Genomic DNA, 7,344 nt, shown 5'->3' on the forward strand with positions numbered 1-7,344 from the left:
ATTTATTTATTTATTTTGTATTTAGGTACGTATTTAATACAAATAATTTAAATATTTAATCCTTCTTCATAAGTATTTACATACTTATTAATAATAAGACCGGTTTCACTACTCTGTTATTTTCAACTGACCATCAATAAAATATACGTGGTAAAAGTATTAATAATGTAAGTTTCAAAACTCCCTAAAATGAGATGTGTTAACTTTAAAACTACCCACCTAAAACTATGTGACTTTCAAAATTCTCAATTCTCAGACTCGCTATCAGAATAAGAATGGCTGGAGCAACATTCAACTCGATGCGGAGTGTCTGCGACTCACGCTTGTACTCGATCAAAACCAAATGCCGCCTATTCGGCGCTTGCATTCTGACGGTGCTGCTTTGCGGTAGCGAATCATGGCACCTTACGAAGGCTCAGAGCAACCGTATGCTGAGCTTCGAGAACAGATGTTAGCGACGGATACTGGGTGTGCGGTATTATGACATTAGGAATAACAAGGAGATAAAAGAACGCACCAATCAGCCTCTCATCACGGTGAGAGTGAAAAGGCGACGTTAGGCCTGGCTCAGCCACATGCTGCGGATGCCAGAAGAGAACTTCAACCTAGCTTGCCTGTTCCTCAAGCCAACCGGATTCCGGCATTCTGGAAGGCCGCTAAATACTATTTATATAGTGTATACGGTGGAGCTACGGGATGCTGGTTTGACCTGGAACGAAGCAAGATGACTGGCGAGCGACAGAGATTCTTGGAGGCGCCGTGTAGTGTCCATATGCTCCAACTAAGAGGCGGATATGGCCGAAGAAGAAGAAGAAATTTATTTAACATAATATCTATGATCGTAAATAAGAAAATGTATTAAATAATATTTACATATGACGTTATATATTATATTATTAAATCGTATTGGTGTGACGTTAAAATCTGATCACTATAAGAAATGGTTACCGCAAGGATGTCACTAAGCTTTTAAAGTAAGTTATATTCAATACTTCGATACTAATATCAGTATTTTCAATAATTTCTGTCGATTAATGATTTATTCATTTATTTTAATAAATCAAGATAAGCCTCGGTTTCCATCTACAATACGACTGGACCCCAATCGATGAGATTAATATCAGAATTGAGATGGCACAAAGCCCTTTTGAAAAATGAAACATCTCTGCGATCAAAACATAATATCTGTACGGAGACGAAACCTGTACGTCAAGGGAACAAATCTTCCGAAGGCTGGATACTTTCTAGATGTGGCTGTATCGACGTAATATGATGAGGATTTCCTGGACCTGATGATATTAATAATGAGATTTAAACTTAAGTCAATGAACCAAGAAAACGTATGACTACTATCAAGTGCAGAAAGGCTACATATTTCGGACATACGAGGTTTCTCCAAGAATTAAAGACCTTTATTCATTTTTGGCGACGCGGATGTTATTTCTCAAAAGATGGCGTGTAGCGTAGACTTCCCTCTCCAGAACGAGTGGTGAGCCGGCTCGGTAGCTGCTTCAGTATGACCTTTGCAACCGTTTGAGATGGTCGCTCCGCTGTCGAATCCCGCCGCCTGCGAGGTGCGTTCAATCATTCGGTTTCTCAACCAAGAAGGAGTCCTCCCTGTCATCGTCGTCTCACATCAAATTATCGTAATGTGATGAACCAGCGGAATGTCAGGAAGTGGTGTACTGAGTTTTCGAGTGGTAGAACGAATGGTCATGATGAGGAGAGGAGGAGAAGAAGGAGGTCCTCAATTATTGGTGACGTTTTTTTGAAGAAAACCAAAGATAAAGTTCATGAAGATCGCCGTCTAAGAGTCCGTGAGCTCGCAATTTTGATCCCAGACGTCATTAAGTCTACCATACAAACGATTTTGTGGGGATAATTGGGGTATGCAAAGGTGTGCTCGTTGTTGCCCAAAATGCTGACGGAAGCTCACAAACAAAATCGTGTGAAAAGCGGTTAGGACTTTTTGGCTTTTGGAGTGATTCAAATGGGATGTCCTCTGTCATCCTGCTCATACCTTTCGCCGAATTTTTTCCTTCTTTTTCTTCACCCGAAGCAAGATTTGGCAGGAAAACGACCGACGAGGACGTGAAGGAAGAGATGAGAACATTTTTGAGGACGGCGGAGCCGGAGTTCTACTAGGGAATCGGAAACCCAGTGCCACGGCTCACCAAGTGCATCGATGGTAACGCAGACTACGTCAAACATAGTGGGTATATGTACCTAAAATTTCGTATGCTTTTTTTGTAAAAATAAAATTTTCCTGATTTTTTAAATAATAAAGGTCTTTAATTCTTGGACAACCCTCGTAGTTTTCGCAAATGATAAGAATGATTACTCCAAGTCATAATGCCGAGAAATTTAACATTGTGAAAATGCCTTGGTGGAAGTGATGATGGGCTGGATTCAATGATGAAAAGACTTCCATGATACATCGACAGCGATTAGTTAAAGATTATGAAAATGAAGAGCATAATAAAAAGTTTCACTTCTGTTCTGTTTTACTATAATTTATTCATACTATTTTTTAAATGTTTACCTAAATACATCGTTAACTCAAAATACATTACGAAAATTATAAGTTATAATGATTAACATAGAACATCAATAATTAATGTACCGATACCAGTATTAGGATTTTATTTGAACTGCCCTATTATTTACTTTAGCTACAAGCTGCGAGCAGATCAGTCGTACGTTGTGCGATAATAATTATTGCAACCAAAATTGCATCGTTGCTGACTCTCAGTTTGAAGTGCATAATAATAATATTATTAATTGTTTACCTACGGTGAAAGCTCACGTGACAAATCTAAAATGTCTAAAAAAATGGCAAATAGTATTTGGCAACAATTGCCAGAATTTATCTTCAGAAAATTTGAGTAAGTAGGTACGAATTATTATTGATAGGATTATATCAATTATTTTGCGTGTGAAATGTATAATAGTTATTACTCATTGCACAAATTATTCTAAATAAGCTCAATCAGGATTAATGTATAATAAAATATAATAATTAATTAATCGGCACATTCGGAAAATGATCTCAGAATTAAGGGGGTACATGCTCGGCGTAGATCAAAATGGAGCTTTTGTTCTATTTTCAAAGCATGATCTGGACATACCTTAAAGTTGTAGATAATCTATTTATATAATTTTGAAGCCTTATTATCCTTTATACCTATTTATTTTAAACATTTGATGACTGCATAAAGTATTTTTATTACATAAAATAGTATTCTTTTAAACCTCTCGCTCTAATGTTTTAGAATATAGTCATATTTCAGTACATAAATGTGCAGTGGTGTTAAGATTTTTTGCATTTATTAATTTTTAAACGCATTTATAAAACCATCAGTATAATTTATATCGACATTATTATAGTGAAATATTTACGATAAAAAATTATATTGATAATCTCTGTGATCCCAAATTTGACAAGAATTAGGCATTTTATTATTCAAAAAATGGGCAAGATTAACACATTTGAAGATAATTCTAAAGAGACTCTAAGACTAAGCTATGTCTTTGACCATTCAAGTGTGATAAACATCCTATGAATAATGATTGCTTTAAAATAATTATTGACCTAAGAATAAAGTAGTGTTTTTTTTAAATACGCTATTTCTTTTGGCATTCCCCAGTGGTTAAGCTACAACATACGGCCGTCGCCATAAATTGACAAACTATAATTCGCTTCGATAGCACTTCGCTCAAAATAGCCCATCTCCACCCGCCATGTATATGCAGCGCGGTTTATTAAATTATAAATAAATTGATCCATTTTTTTTAGTAAATAAAATTTCGCTTTAATTTTTTCAATCACAACAAAAGTGAAATTTGGTGCGGCCACCAGACGTTTCCACAGAATCGTCAATGTCAATTGTGTCCGGAAATGGTTTAGTACAGGAGATGATGTCCCAAAGGGGTCCAAATTATTCTTCAAAACAAGATAATTAGGTATATTGTCAAAGAATTGAAAATTGAAAAGCAAGATGAGAAAGAATCTTAGCCTTGAAGAGTCTAAAAACTAGTGCTAATGTTGTAGAAGAAAAACGATTGAAAATGGTAATAAAACAATAGGTACTTATATATTTTCTACCCTGTAGTTTTCAATTATGAAAAGGGGGATTTCTAAATATCAGTGAATATAAATGTAGGTATATGCCACATTGAGTATGATGACATATTGTTGGTTTATCAATGTTTTACATGTAAAATGTATCTTAATCTTGATTAAAACTCACTCTGAAACAAAATTCCTCTTATGATAGAAACATTACTTTTCCCATATAATATTATGAATTTTTAAAAATCTTGTTTATTTTATTTCATATATTATTTACTAAGGCAAATACTTTTTTCAGGAGATTATCTCTTAACGAGTTAGCTGATGAAGCGCAAGGTCCTGAACCGGCTGACAAAAATGTCAATCCTGGTAAGCACAATTGAATTTATTAAATTTTTCAGAATTATTATGGTAAACTATTTATAGATAGATGAATATTTTTTTACTATTATCTATTATGGCTTTGTTTACGAAAGGTTTAATTGAATTTTAAAAACTAACCAACATCATCTGCAATATGTGGTCTTAGTTCAATGAAAACAAATATGTACCTATAACTGACAAGTATAAGACAAATAATTATTAACTTATTAAAAAATATTCATATAAAAAGTTTTGTTTATTGAATGACCTTGCAAAAACAGTGATTTTATTTTATTTACATATTATTTATTACCTAAATGTTATTAATGAATTTTATTTTTGTGTGTAAAGCCATATACGTGGAAGCTTGGTTGGTAAACACCCGATTCTGAGCAGTGGGTTGTGGGTTCAATGCCGTGGATGTTAAAATATGCATGTTGTTTTTTCAATGTGTTTGGTCCAATACGAAGACACAATATTACGTAACAACCATTATCCTAAATAAAGTCTGCTAATATTACCTTCACTCTTAGACATCCATAATTTGCTCCACGTATGACAGAAATAATTTTTTTGGTACTTATAATCTTCAATACTGTTAAAATTGTAACAAAGACAATATTAGATAAATAAACTCTTGTAATATTAGTGTTAACTCATTTTAATGTAGATCCAAAAATATTGTGTCAGTCTAGATCTAGAAGAATATATCGTATGTGCACAAATTATGCACAGAATAAGTCGTATATGCCGAAAAATATGTAAATTGTTTTTTTACATTGAAATAGTGATATTTTTTTTTAAAAATTAGACTTTAATAACAAGTGAAATATTTTTGTCTAATTTACTAATAAAAAAAAATTGTAACAAAATATTTTTGGTTATTTTTTAAAACAGTTTTTTTTCGATTATCTCAGAATGTGTCAAACGTCACATACGACATATTGAATATGCAGCGACGCTATGCCATCTAATAGCTTACAAAATTCTTCACAAGTTGGCGTCATTAACTCATCTTGCGATTTTTGTGGACAATGAATGATCTTTCTTTCCGCTTACCCTTTATATCCGAATTTGACCGACATGTCTACCAATCTAAATTTTCGCCTTATTATGAATTGGAGATTGCCGCCGATAACTATTTTGTTTATGGAATGCCTTCCATGTTAATTTAGACCATTGAAAATAATGGAAATGTGCTAAAATGATAACCGTTAAGAATAGACCAACAGAAAGCTTTTAGTGAATGAATTTAGAGAACCACTTTTTTCGCAGTTAAGTATTTTTTATGATATTTGTAGGTACCTACTCAGAAGTAGATTTCATCAATGTTTTACTTGATTTCAGAAGATCCAATGACTAGTGCTGGTAAAAATGTGAAACCTGTTACCAATACTCGAAAGAAAGTATATTTCGCTCTTATATATGAAGTGATTGTTGAAGAAGTCGATGATGAGGTATGTTTTTCTATATTTTTTACCTTTGTTACCTACGTTATATCTAAATAAATAATATGTGTTTAATCTGAACGCCTATTCTTTATTAATTGAGTCATCATTTACAAATAAACATATAAATTATATTAATTTCTACTGGAGTTTTTTTTAAAGCAATAGTTATTTCGGTTGTAACACCATTATCAAGACTATTCTTTAATCGATCCAATATTTTCTGGATAAATTTAACCTGTCAATGTCTTATCTACACTGCAGCCTTTTTATTTGAAATACTTTATTTTTACCTTCTCATGTGATATGGGGCGATACGATCCTACCTTGATAAATTTATTAAATTAATTTATTTACAGCAATTACTGCAATAGCACGCATATTGTGTTTCAATTTGTGTATGAGTCAGAGTATGGACCTCATGGGCCCCGAGGTCAGAATCTTTGATGGGCACCTCTACCTATCGCTAAGGTTAAAGGTAGTCTAACATTCTACAGTGGCGTTTTCCAAATGGAGTTCGAGGTCAAATACAATTCAGTGTATTTTAGCGATTTTTTAACACCTTGATTATCAATACATAACAACCAAAAATTGCATTGTACAACCATATATTTTAAAATGGTAATAACCCTAAAGTAAACTAGACCGCAGGCGACTTTTTTTACTATTTGAGCAAATTTAAGATGTGTTTATTTTATTTATCTGGTCGTCCCGCCACGCCGGGCACCCCGCTTTTGGGGGCCTTAATAGACCTAATTGATTGAACAAGTGGCTAACATGGTCGGAATTCATAGTGTCGCCAAATTGTCATAAGTACATAACATGTGCCTATTTACTGTATAATAATATGTGATATAAATAATAACTGATAATACCACCTAAAAATTCAAAGAGTCTCGACGATAAAGAAACCCATTCGAATCCATCACCATAAATTTAAATACAAAGATGATAAGATGTTTTTCACAAAATTATGAGTAAAACGGAGTTACACAGTTATAGAGCAACGTGTGACTCTGTTTTAATCGAAAATTGACTTTGAATAATATCTACCTGCCATGCAAATGAAATCCAATTCCAAAAAAAAGTAGCGTTGTTAAATCATGGATGAATTTACTCCATAGCCATATATTTGTACACGAAACTGACAAAACTATAATGTTTTTTGTCTCTCCTGTAAAGTAATGTTTTTGGAGTTACACAATTTTATAGTTTCAATGACGATACGGGGTGTCTTTTCAATATTAATTTGTTGAAAATTATGTTTATGTGTGCCAAACGTAACTGGCTGGTTTTGTCCATTTTTTTTGATAAACACTTTTTCTAATAAATATAACCAAAATAAAGTGGGACATATTGACATTAATTGTAAAACAATTTCATACTGTGATTGCCCAAACCTGTGATAATTTATTTTTGGCATAAGTAGCTACTTATACATTTTATGATTTCTAAATATAG

This window comes from Rhyacophila brunnea, unplaced genomic scaffold, assembly GCF_057557595.1.
Source record: "Rhyacophila brunnea isolate RB1 unplaced genomic scaffold, BYU_Rbru_1.0 scaffold_1, whole genome shotgun sequence".
Taxonomy (NCBI): Eukaryota; Metazoa; Arthropoda; class Insecta; order Trichoptera; family Rhyacophilidae; genus Rhyacophila; species Rhyacophila brunnea.